The sequence below is a fragment of the Cebus imitator genome, unplaced genomic scaffold, assembly GCF_001604975.1.
Source record: "Cebus imitator isolate Cc_AM_T3 unplaced genomic scaffold, Cebus_imitator-1.0 Scaffold150, whole genome shotgun sequence".
In the NCBI taxonomy this organism is placed as follows: Eukaryota; Metazoa; Chordata; class Mammalia; order Primates; family Cebidae; genus Cebus; species Cebus imitator.
In genome coordinates, this window is record NW_016107465.1 from 4,221,267 (window position 1) to 4,233,240 (window position 11,974).

The 11,974-nt window shown below is 40.7% G+C and overlaps 1 long non-coding RNA gene across 1 annotated transcript in view; it reads left to right on the forward strand.

Annotated features, from left to right (window-relative positions):
• Positions 1-11,974, forward strand: part of LOC108314356 — a 19,821-nt gene that overhangs the window by 2,721 nt on the left and 5,126 nt on the right. Inside the window, exon 2 of the long non-coding RNA XR_001829430.2 lies at positions 3,624-3,627. This is a non-coding gene — a long non-coding RNA (uncharacterized LOC108314356). The remainder of the gene's footprint in view (positions 1-3,623; positions 3,628-11,974) is intronic.

Below are 11,974 nucleotides of genomic sequence, written 5' to 3' on the forward strand. Positions count from 1 at the left end.
AAAAAAAAAAAAAAAAATTCTTTTCATCATAGTAAATGAAAGTGCGTACTCTGTTATCCTTTATGCTCTGTGTCCATTTTTTTCTTCAGCAATTTGTCTGACCTATTTCCTTATCAATCTGAATGAAAATGAGTTTTACTACATAACCTTTTTTCAGACCTTTGTATTCCTGAAGTGTTGGAATTGCCTACATAGCATAGTCAAAGGTTTTTAACTTAATCACAACGCACAGTAAAAATGAAGTTTTCTGCAAAGTGAAAAGTAGTAGTCCTGGCCCCACCTTCCTTGTGTGCACATGTAATTAAAGGAAAATTGCACCAAACAACTCTTATTGTACTTCTAGTGACTCATGCATGTGCTTTCTATTCCATGCCTTTAAAGAAAATTATGTTGGCAACCCACTAAGTATGTTTCGCAATTCACTAATAGGTCATGTCCTACTGTTTGGAAACACTGCCTAGCATTTCAAACATCTGCTCTGTCTACCTCTGACACAACTGCTACTGGTAGGACAACACAAGTCTTTCCCGCATTTGTTTTATTTTATGGCTATAAGGTCATTTCTGCATTTGCAAATTACTCCCAAGACCTACCGTCCTTGAGCTCTTTAACTTTCAATAGTCTTATGGTAATTTTCTTCAGACTTCCCTTTTCAGAACCGTTTCATGACACTGAAAACCTGAGTCTTCTTCAAATTGACACTGTACCTGAGAATTTTCAAATATAATTTGATCAAAAAGTTAAAAAACAAGAAGAATTTGCCCTGTGATTGGGGCACTGGGCTGGTATACCTGGCTGCTAACAAAGGCACATGGTGAGTGGTTGGCGCTGAAATGGCTCAGAGAATGCCCGAATTCTCTTAGAGCAGTTTGTACATTTTAAACCACTGTGAATTGGGAAAAAAAAAAAAAAAAAAGGCAACCCTGACAGTTTAGAAATAGATAAGGACCCACTTATAGATTAATAATTAGCTTGTTTCAGAGAGATCAGTGAAAATTAGTTGGCTTATTTAATGTCTTAGAAAGATGGTCCTCAAAGTCCTTCAAATGTGAAGGCAGCTTTTATCTCTTTAAGAAAACAAGAAAACTCCACAAAATCTTAAGAGCTAGATAATCCTAGTTCAGCATCTTAAATGATAAAATTTGAGTAGGGTTTGAAAATACTAAAATCGGTACACCAACTAACCAGGTCTAATTTCTTTATGCCAAAGCCAAACTTTACCTAAATCTTACCTAAGAATCGAGTTCCTTATTATAATCAGATAGGAGACACTTTTGTATATTATTCCAAATCTTGCAAACCTATAAGGAGTAAAAGGTGTTATTATTTTAAAGAAGAAGAAATGAGGTCCACGAGGTATAGATTAACTTGGTTAGGGGGCTTCAAGTAGCACAAGGCAGAAGCAGGATTTGCTAACTTCTAAACCTGTTTTTCCCTTCACCGTGTGGCCTTTGCATCTTTCCTGAACAAATATTGTTCCACAAATATTTACTGTCACCGAGTATAACAAAAGAACAAAGCTATGTATCAGAGAGGCTGCAGCAGTGAGTCACACCCAGGTTCACACTGCTGCTCACGGGAGAGGAAACTGCAGGCTGTTTTTGTGATGCGTGGCCAGAACGGCAAGTGAGGCTAAGAAACATGGAATTCATTTTCTATTCTTTAGGGACACCTAGGCTTATATCACTTTCTACAGTTGTTCTCTTTTCCAATTTAGTTGGTATAACAACTACAAGTTTAAATTGGCTAATGCCTCAAAATGTTTTGTTATAGCTTTCCATTCCATTCATTTTTGTTTTTGTAAAAATTGCTGGGTGCAGTGGCTCACACCTGTAATCCCAACACTTTCAGAGACTGAGGCAGGTGGATCATCTGAGGTCAGGAGTTCGAGACCAGCCTGACCAATATGATGAAACCCTGTCTCTACTAAAAATACAAAATTAGCTGGGCGTGGTGGCTCGTGCCTGTAATCCCAGCTACTCGGGTGGCAGAGACAGGAGAATCACTTAAACGCAGGAGGCGGAGGTTGCAGTGAGCTGAGATCATGCCATTGCACTCCAGTCTGGGCAACTCCGTCTCCAAATTAAAAAAAAAATAAATATTTAAAATTTTAATTTAAATAACTTTTCCCTGAATTCATTCACCCTACATGTGAAGTCCATAGCGGTTAAGCCCTAGATGTTGAATATAAAAGACAAGATACAGTGTGGTGTTTTCTCTCACTAATAAGAGTAGATTTGTCCTGAGTCTTTTCCTGGGGTTAACATTTTAGACCTTTCACTTTAAAACAGAGCTTCAGGTCTAAAACCATCAATTGCCTGTGATTTTGCCACGCTTTTCAAGTGATTGCTTTCTTCAAGAGGACCATGATGAAACTTTGCACAAATCTGAGTTAAATCATATTCACAGTTTACAAAGATTGTAATCATTTAGGATTTCTCCATGTTTCTCATCAGGAAACCCATGTTTTCTCTACAAACACGATTCTTATCCATCTGGCTATTCCATCTCACCTGTTCTCCATAGAAGGAAAGTCTCATGCCTTTGGCCTTTGTTGGAAAGTCCTTGGCCTCCTATATCTGCCATAGCCCTGCAGGCTGAAGCACCAGTGGGCCTCCTATCAGGAGAAACTCCCAGGGAAATGAGAAGTAACTTCATTTCTCCAAGGACTTCACAGTCCCATGTGGATGAGGCAGGGTGCTTGCTAGAGCTGGGAAAATCTTACCTTAAGAGATGCCTTTTAGAAAGGGGTTTACTTTTAATGGGTTTGAGAAGCAGCAGCTTCAGAGGAGAGCTCCCCCAACAGGAACACAGGCCTCAGGCAACCCTGGACTTCTGCCAGGCTTGGGGAGGGCCCCATGGCAGCAGGACTGACTGCACAAGACTGGATTTCTGCCAGTTAAGTTCACAAGTCATGGACTCAGGACAGCTGCCCAAGAGAGTGGCATTTTGGAGAGCCTGAAGCCAAGGTTCTTCTGCAGGGGACTGCAGCTGTGCAGGAGCCAGACTCTATCACCATTGCTAAATAAGGCCTCTGGCTGACCCCAAACCAAAAAAAAAAAATTGGAGAGGAAATAATTTTGGGACTTTTAATTTCTTTAGACCTCGATTTTCAAGAAAAATTACATTTTTTTTAGACCTTAATACCTCCCTGAGAATTTAATAATGTGAAGTATTTCATATATTTCAAATCAGGGCATTTTAATATTGCTGGCATTTATTATTTGGAGAAGTTTTATGCCTTCATTTGAGTTCACTGCATAATCTCTAGTAAACTCTATTGAATGTCCTACCTGAGAAAATGTAAGATGGAAAACAGACTGGGGAGTGAATTTCCAGCCTAGGGCATTTATGACCTTCAGTAAATGCAACCAATGTTCTGTTCTTACCCGTTTCAGAACCTCCAGAGTCCAATCACTGACCCCAGGAGGACTCCTGAAGGAGTCGTGATTGACAGCCAGGATCAGGCTCCTGGGTGAGGGGGAAGGCTCAGGGACACTCAGCTCCCTTGCCCAGGATGAACAGCTGCATCTGGTTATTCTACGTCCTAGGGGTTAAAAAAGCCAAATGAGGCCCGCACCCTGTGGCTCACACTTGGAATCCCAGCACTTTGGGAGGCTTAGGCATGTGGATTGCTTGCATCAAGGAGTTTGAGACCAGCCTAGGCAACATGGCAAGACTCCATCTCTACAAAAAGTTTTAAAATGTGCAGTATACCTATGTAACAAATCTGCACATTCTGCACATGTATCTCGGAACTTAAAGTAAAAACAAATCATCAAAATAATAATAAATAAAAATTAGCCAGGCATGGTAGTGCACGCCTGTAATCCTAGCTACTTGAGAGGCTGAGGTAGGAGAATCGCTTGAACCCGGGAGGTGGAGGCTGCAGTGAACCCCGTGATAGTGCCATTGCCCTCCAGCCTCGGCAACAGAGCAAGACTCTATCTCCAAACAACAACAACAAAGAAAGACAAACATAAGAAACACTGGGAGGCAAGGGAAAGGGACATTTCCCTCTCTCTTCAGATGTCAGCCTAAGTCACAAAGTCCTCAGATGTTTTGGGGACCAAGCTTTCTTCTTTTCAGACTACCTATAACTTCCCAGGATGAAGGAATGACTCATTCAGGCTGCTGAGGTTGGCAAAAGGCTCATTATGCAGGCTGGCCTTCTCCCTCTGCTTCTCCTTTGGATCTCGCCTGTCCCCAAGTAGCATGCGGTTTTGTCTTTGGTCTTGTTCGTTTTCTGTACTTGATTCACGGGGGCCTTCTCTGCCTCTGTTGCAAGGCGGGGCATAGCAGGCCTGCCACTGCCTTGTAAGTAAATTCCATTTGCTGGGGAAGAGGAATGGGAACACCAGCCTGCATCTGGCTTCCAGTCATAGTCTCCAACCCACCTTGAAAAGGACTGAAGCTGCTATTACCATCTTTATGGGAGTCTATTATGCTTCTGTGAACAGGTTTCAGTTGGATTCAGAACTTTGGAGGAGAGAAGGATTGTAGTAATTAGTATCCTAAACACTCAATATGGATCAGCTTCCTTCACATGTCAAGACACATGACTGTGGCTGGGCATGGTGTCTCGCTCCTAAAATCCCAGCACCATGGGAAGCAGAGGCAGGTGGATTGCTTGAGCCCAGTCGTTTGAGACCAGTCTGAGCAACATGGCAAAACCCCATCTCTCCGAAGAATACTAAAATTAGGAAGGTTTGGTGGTACACAGCTGTAGTCCCAGTTACTTGGGAGGTTGAGTTGGGAGGATCACCTGAGCCTGAGGAAGTCAAGGCTGCAGTGAGCTGTGTGTGATCGCACCACCTTGGGTGACAGAGTGAGATGCTGACAAAAAAAGAAAGAAAGAAAGAAACATGACAACTCTAGAGTCCCACCCCGACAGCGTAGCTTCTGAGCTTCTGTCACAGGAAAGACCAATTTTCTCAGTTCTAGTTAAAAATCCTGGGGAAGTATCTTACGTCTATTAGGATAGCTACTATTAACAAAACAAAACAGAAAACAAGTGTTGGCAAGGATATGAAGAAACCTGAATCCTTGTGCACTGTTGGTGAGGGTGTGAAATAGTGTAGCCACTATGGGAAAAGTATGAAGTTTCCTCAAAAAAGCAAGGTAAAACAGGGCAGGGAGCGGTGGCTCATTCCTATAATCGTAGCACTTTGGGAGGATCACTTGAGACCAGCCTGAGTAACAAAGTCTATTTAAACTTTTTTTTTTTTTTTGAGACAGAGTCTCGCTCTGTCACCCAGGCTGGAGGGCAATGGCGCTATCTCGGCTCACTGCAACCTCCACCTCCCAGGTTTAAGCAATTCTCCTGCCTCAGCCCCTCAAGTAACTGGGATTACAGGTGCCTGCCACTATACCTGGCTAATTTTTGTATTTTTAGTAGAGATGGGGTTTCACCATGTTGGCCAGGCTAGTCTTGAACTCCTGACCTTGTGATCTGCCCACCCCAGCCTCCTAAAGTGCTCGGATTATAGATGTGAGCCACCGCACCTGGCTATTTAAACTTTTCTAAATGCAAAAACTAAAAACCAGAAATAAAATGGAGCTACCATATGATTCAGTAATATCAGTTTTGGGTATATATCCAAAAGAATTGAAAGCAGGTTCTTGAAGAGATATTTGCACACCCATGTTTACAGCAGCATTATTCACAAGAGCCCGAAGGTGTCCACTGATGGATGAATGGATTTTAAAAATGGTGCATATACAATACATATGATACAATATTTTCAACCTTTAATAGGAAGGAGGTTCTGACACATACTACATGGATGAACCTCGAGGACCTTATGCTAAGTGAAAGAAGCCAGTCACAAAAAGGCATATCCTATATGATACCACTTATGGGAGGTGCCTAGAGTGGTCAAATTCATAGAGACAGAAAGTAGAACGGTGGTTGCCAGGGTCTGGAGAAAGGAGATATGGAGAGGTGTTTAATGGGCTTCAGTTGTAATGTTTAATGAGTTTCAGCTTTGCAAGATGAAAAAGTTCTTGAGATTGATGGCACAGCAGTATAAATGTGCTCAACACAACTGAACTATATGCTTGGAAAATGTTTAAGGTTGTAAATTTAATGTGAAGTGTTTATTACCACAATTTTTAAAAATCCTGGGGAAGATTTTTGATGACTACCCCCTGGATCAGGAGACCATCCTGATGCAAACAATTGTGGCCAATTAGCAGTGAGCTCAGAACACAGGAGCCCCCATTTGTGTGGAGAGAAGATCAGTGAACGTCCACTACTGCTGGCCTTCATATAATTTGAAATTAGTGAGGTGTGGGGAAGCTCTGGAATCCTGTGGCTGAAAAATATCTGTGACAATGCAGTTCATAAATGGAAATGAAGAGTCATTGAGATTTCTGCAGAAGAAACAATTCTATAGTTTTCTAACAAAAGAAGGGGTGAAATATTTATTATTTTTGAGTTGTCTTAGTCAGAGAAATACAACTAATAAATCTCAGTAGTTCAATCTGAGATGACAGGACAGGGTGTGCAGGAAAGATGGGCTTTTTGCTAAAGCTTAGATAAAGAATTCTTGCATGGTAAATATTTCTCAATGAGGTATGGTCTTCTGAGTTCAGCTGTTTGAGGTCATGTCAATTCAGAGCAATAAGGATTCAGTGATTTTAAAATAAAAACTTCTTGCTTTTATAATATTACCTAGAACTTTGGTTTGGGATAAAATGTTAATCATTGACTTTCTGTTGAAACTCAGATTTCTGCTGGGCTAGTAACTCATTCTAAGTAGTCTACCTGTGTGGATGATGAACTAAACTGTGTGGGAGACAGCGTATATCAGCAAAACATCTCAGGCTTCAGATCAGTGATGCAAATGGAGATGGGGTCACTGGGCACAGCTGTGTAAAGGAGGACAGAAGGGGAGGTGCATACAGTGTTTGCCTTCCCAGCCCCCTGTGGTTCTTCTGCAAAGAGAAGAACCCCTTTTATGGTTGAAATGTTTCTACCTCACTTCAGTATTGTGGTTCAGTGGGTGCCAATCTGATTGCTCTGCTTTCCTGGGTACAGGATGGGTGTGTGACCCAAAGTCATTGAAGCCCTTGAGAGATGATGTTTAACCTAGAAACAGGGGAAGAGAGTCCCTTCTTCTCTCAGCAAAGATGATATAATCACTGGCCATGGTTATAGGCTTGAGGAGAATGCCAGTTCGAGTGCATAAAACATGTGAAGAGAGAAGCAAAGTTAAAAAAGAAAGACATAGGCCAGGCGTGGTGGCTCAAGCCTGTAGTCCCAGCACTTTGGGAGGCCAAGGCAGGCAGATCACCTGAGATCAGGAGTTCAAGACTAGCCTGGCCAACATGGTGAAGCTCCATCTCTATTAAAAATACAGAAATTAGCCGGACACAATGATGGGCACCTGTAATCCCAGCTCTTTGTAAAATGAGGTGTTAGACAACAACATTCAAAGGCCACGTGTAGCGCTGATATTCTTTCAGATACCTAAGTGTCAATGTGGTTTATCCTGCTGATCTTCTTTTGGTTTTGACTTCAACTCTGTCTTCAGTTCTTTGTTCATGTCTTGCGTAATTCTTCAACAAGATTTAACTTTTGGTCCTTCCTAAATTGGCTAGAGGAACCAAGACAGGAAAAAAAAATAGCACACCCTATGTCTCCCCAGTTAAACTAAGCACTCAGATATTTAATAAAGAAAATAGATCTATTTATGACCACAATTGGGCATAAAGAAGACAAAAGAAAGAACTGTCAAATGGTCCTCGGTATATTCTGGTCTCCAGGCTTGAGGCGGTTACCAGCTAATGGTTTACCCCAAGACGGAAATGGCCAGACGTAGGAGGGAGATGTAGCCAGGGACTGCGTTCTGCTGTTTGAAGAGTAGTTTGAGTTATTATGGAAGATCTGTGGAAAAATTTCCTAAGTCTGAGTTTCCTTAAAATAACCATTTAAGATACTTTGAACAGACTGAGACTATTATTCTTAAGTAAAACACACCAGGGTTTCTGTGTTGCTTTCAGAAAATATCTTGTCTATGTTGTGAGAAATGAGGATAATATGATTTCTTTCGAAAGGACAAGTCCCTCTGAAAAAGTCCTTGCTTATCCCTTGAAAAGGTGTATGTGTGTCCAAAATAAGTTAAAGAAGATTGTAAGTGGTTGACCATCGTGAACTTTTAATTTTTGTATTCAGAGACATAACAAAATAGGTCAGAGGATTGCTCAGAGCAGTTGAGCCTTCAGAGGCTCAGCTGGGCTTTTCAGCGAAACCCATGATTGGACACGTGCTGTGGAGTAAACGCCATCAGCTCTGGGGTCCGGGCCTCTTCGGACTATTGAAAAGTCTTACCCACAGACAGACAATGAGATTTTTATCTGTATCAACACTGTATTTCATAGTGAGTAAAGAAGAAAAATGCCTGTCCTCTAGTTTCTGTCTCTCAGTATGCTGTGATTTCTGTTTTCCTATGATGAAAACAATCAAAAGATGAAATTGCCCGAAGAGAAGAGGCATCCCCAATTTTGGTTAACCCAGAAAGAAATTGGGTCTCACAGTGTCTTCTAAACAAGCAAGACACATAGCTGAGCTGTTCTGGCTCTGAGGTGGGCTCACCTGCCCCAACCTTCTGAACGGGATCTTCTCATCCAAAACTGTTATGTCAGAAATGGAAATTTCTACGGTTTCATATCTTCCTAAGGCCCATGCAGAGGAGTAGGCAGAAAAATTATTGGCTCAAATACTTAATCCTGCTAAGTAATACCAAAAAAGAAAAGTGTGCATATCTCTGTGTGTGTATGCAAATGGACAGTTACTTCCAGTTTCTTTACATCCTAACCGAAATATGCTTAATATTTGTTATGTTAAATATTCAAGATAAGGACAACGCATATAGTATGATTCCTTTTATGCAAAAGGGAGGAAGGGAATTCGTATGCTGTATATTTGTATTTGCTTATACTTGCTAAAGAAATTGGGCGTTTACGGAGGAGCTGGTAAAGCAGCTACTAGTGGAGGTGGGGTGGACCTGGATGGGTGGAGGACAAGGACAGTTTTATTGCACATCTTTTTTTTTTTTTTTAAAAAGAGAGAAAGAAAGAAAGAGAAAGAATAAAAAAAAAAGAAAAAGATAAAAAAAAGAATGAAGGAGAGGAAGAAAGAGGAAGAGGAAGAGGAAGAGGGAGAGAGAACAGGGGTGTTGCTTTATTGCCCGGGGTAAAATGCAGTCTAAAAATGGGTATGCCTTAATTGTGTTTAATAATAGAGACATAAAAAAAAATGAGGGAAGAAAATAATTAACAAGCAGCCAACCAATATTTCATTTAAACCTATAAATAGGTGTGATATGGTACTGATAAGAGTGTATATTTTGTGTATTTAAAGTGGAGAGTTCTATAAATGTTAAGTCTACTTGTTCTGGTTTTGAGTTCAAGTCCTAGATATCGATGTTAACTTTCTGTCTCAGTGATCTAATATTGATGTTGAAGTCTCCCACTATTATTGTGTAGGAGTCCAAGTCTCTTTATAAGTCTTATATATCTGGGTATTCCTATATCAGATGCGTATATATTTAGGATCTTTAGTTCTTCTTGTTACATTGATCCTTTTATTATGTAATATCCTTCTTTGCTTCTTTTGATCTTTGTTGCTTTAACGTCTATTTTATCAGCAAAAATTGCAACTCCTGCTTTCTATTTATTTATTTATTTTTGCTCTCCATTTGGTTGGTAAATTTTTCTCCATCCCTTTGTTTTGAATCTTTGTGTATCCTTGCATGTGCGATGGATCTGGATGTAACATACCAATGGGTCTTGGCTTTTTTTGCCTGTCTGTGTCTTTGGATTGGGAGATTTAGTCAATTTAAAGTTAGAGTTAATAACAATATATGTGAGTTTGATACTGTCATTTAATGTTAGCTGGCTGTTTTGCCCATTAGTTGATGCAATTTCTTAATTATGTTGATGTTCTTCATTTTTTGGTATTTTTTAGAAAGGCTGATACTGGTTGTTCCTTTCTATGTATAGTGGTTCTTTCAGAAGCTCTTATAAAGCAGGCCTGGTGGTGATGAAATCTCTGAGTGCTTGCTTGTTCACAAAAGATTTTATTTTTCCTTTGCTTATGAAGCTTAGTTTGGCTGGATGTAAAATTCTGGGTTGAAAGTTGTTTTCTTTAAGGATGTTGAGTATTGGCCCCCACTCTCTTCTGTCTTGTAGGGTTTCTGCTGAGAGATCTGCTGTGAGTCTGATGGGCTTCCCTTTATGGGTAACCTGACCTTTCTCTCTGGCTGCCCTCAGTATTTTCTCTTTCATTTCAACCCTGGTGAATCTGGCGATTATGTGCCTTGAGGTTGGTCTTCTTGACGAATATCTACGTGGTGTTCTCTGTATTACCTGGAGTTGAACATTGTCCTGCCTTGCTAGGTTGGGAAAGTTTTCCTGAGTAATATCCCGAAGAGTATTTTCCAGCTTGGATTGATTCTCTTTGTCACATTCAGGTACACCTATCAAACGTAGATTAGGTCTTTTCACATAGTCCCATATTTCTTGGAGACTTTGCTCGTTCTTTTTTATCCTTTTTTCTCTAATCTTGTCTTTTTGTTTTATTTCATTAAGTTGGTCTTCGACCTCTGATAGCTTTTCTTCTGCTTGATCAATTCGGCTGTTAAAACTTGTGCATAGTTCGCGAAGTTCTCGTGTTGTGTTTTTCAACTCCATTAATTCACTTATATTCCTCTCTAAATTGTGTGTTATTGTTAACATTTCGTCAAACCTTTTTTCAAAGTTCTTAGTTTCTTTGCATTGGGTTAGAACAAGTTCTTTTAATTCCCAGAAGTTTCTTATCATCCACTTTTTAAAGTCCGCTTCTGCTAATGGAACACAGTCTTTCTCCATCAGGCCTTGTTCTGTTGCTGATGAGGAACTGTGATCCCCCGTAGAGGGAGAAGCGTTCTGATTTTGGGTATTCTCAGCCTTTTCAGGCTGGCTTCTTCCCTTCGTTATACATTTATCCATCTGTGGTCTTTATAATTACCGTCTTTATAGTTGGGTTTCTGAATAGGCGTCCAAATTGTTGATTCCCGGCTCTAAAATCTGAGCAACCCACTGCGCCGGCCAAAACAGCGGCTTTAAGATTGATGGTGCTTTTCTGACTCTGCACCGAGAACCGCCGCACCAAGGCAGCGGCAAAACCGCCTCACCGGCCTCAAGAGTCGCGCTGGCGACACGTGGGGCTCCTCCTCTGGGAATCTCCCGGTGTGTGAGCAACAAAAATTGATCTGAAAGTGTGGCGTCCTCTCGTTCTCTGCACTTTCAGTGGGAGCTACAATCCCGAGCTGCTAGTGATCAGCATCTTGGGTCTCTCTCCCGCACATCTTTTTCATGTTTGATTTTTGAGCCATGTGAATGTCTTACCCATTCAAAAAATATACTAAGAACCTAAACCAAAATTGTCCTTGAGAGCTGGAAACTCCCTTTCTACCTTCCAATTTTCTGTAGTGTTTGTACATTTGAAAGTGATCTCATGTATGTCTTCCTTTGTAAAGTGTCTGTTCGTATCCTTTGCCCACTTTTGAATGGGCTTGTTTGTTTTTTTCTTGTAAATTTGTTTTAGTTCTTTGTAAATTCTGGATATCAGCCCTTTGTCAGATGGGTAAACTGCAAAAATTTTTTCCCATTCTGTTGGCTGCCAATTCACTCTAATGACTGTTTCTTTTGCCGTGCAGAAGCTGTGAAGTTTGACTGGGTCCCATTTGTCTATTTTGGCTTTTGTTGCCAATGCTTTTGGTGTTTTGGTCATGAAGTCCTTGCCTACACCTATGTCCTGAATGGTTTTGCCTAGATTTTCTACTAGAGTTTTTATGCTGTTAGGTCCTATGTTTAAGTCTTTAATCCATCTGGAGTTAATTTTAGTGTAAGGTGTCAGGAAGGGGTCCAGTTTCTGCTTTCTGCACATGGCTAGCCAGTTTTCCCAACACCATTTATTAAACAGGGA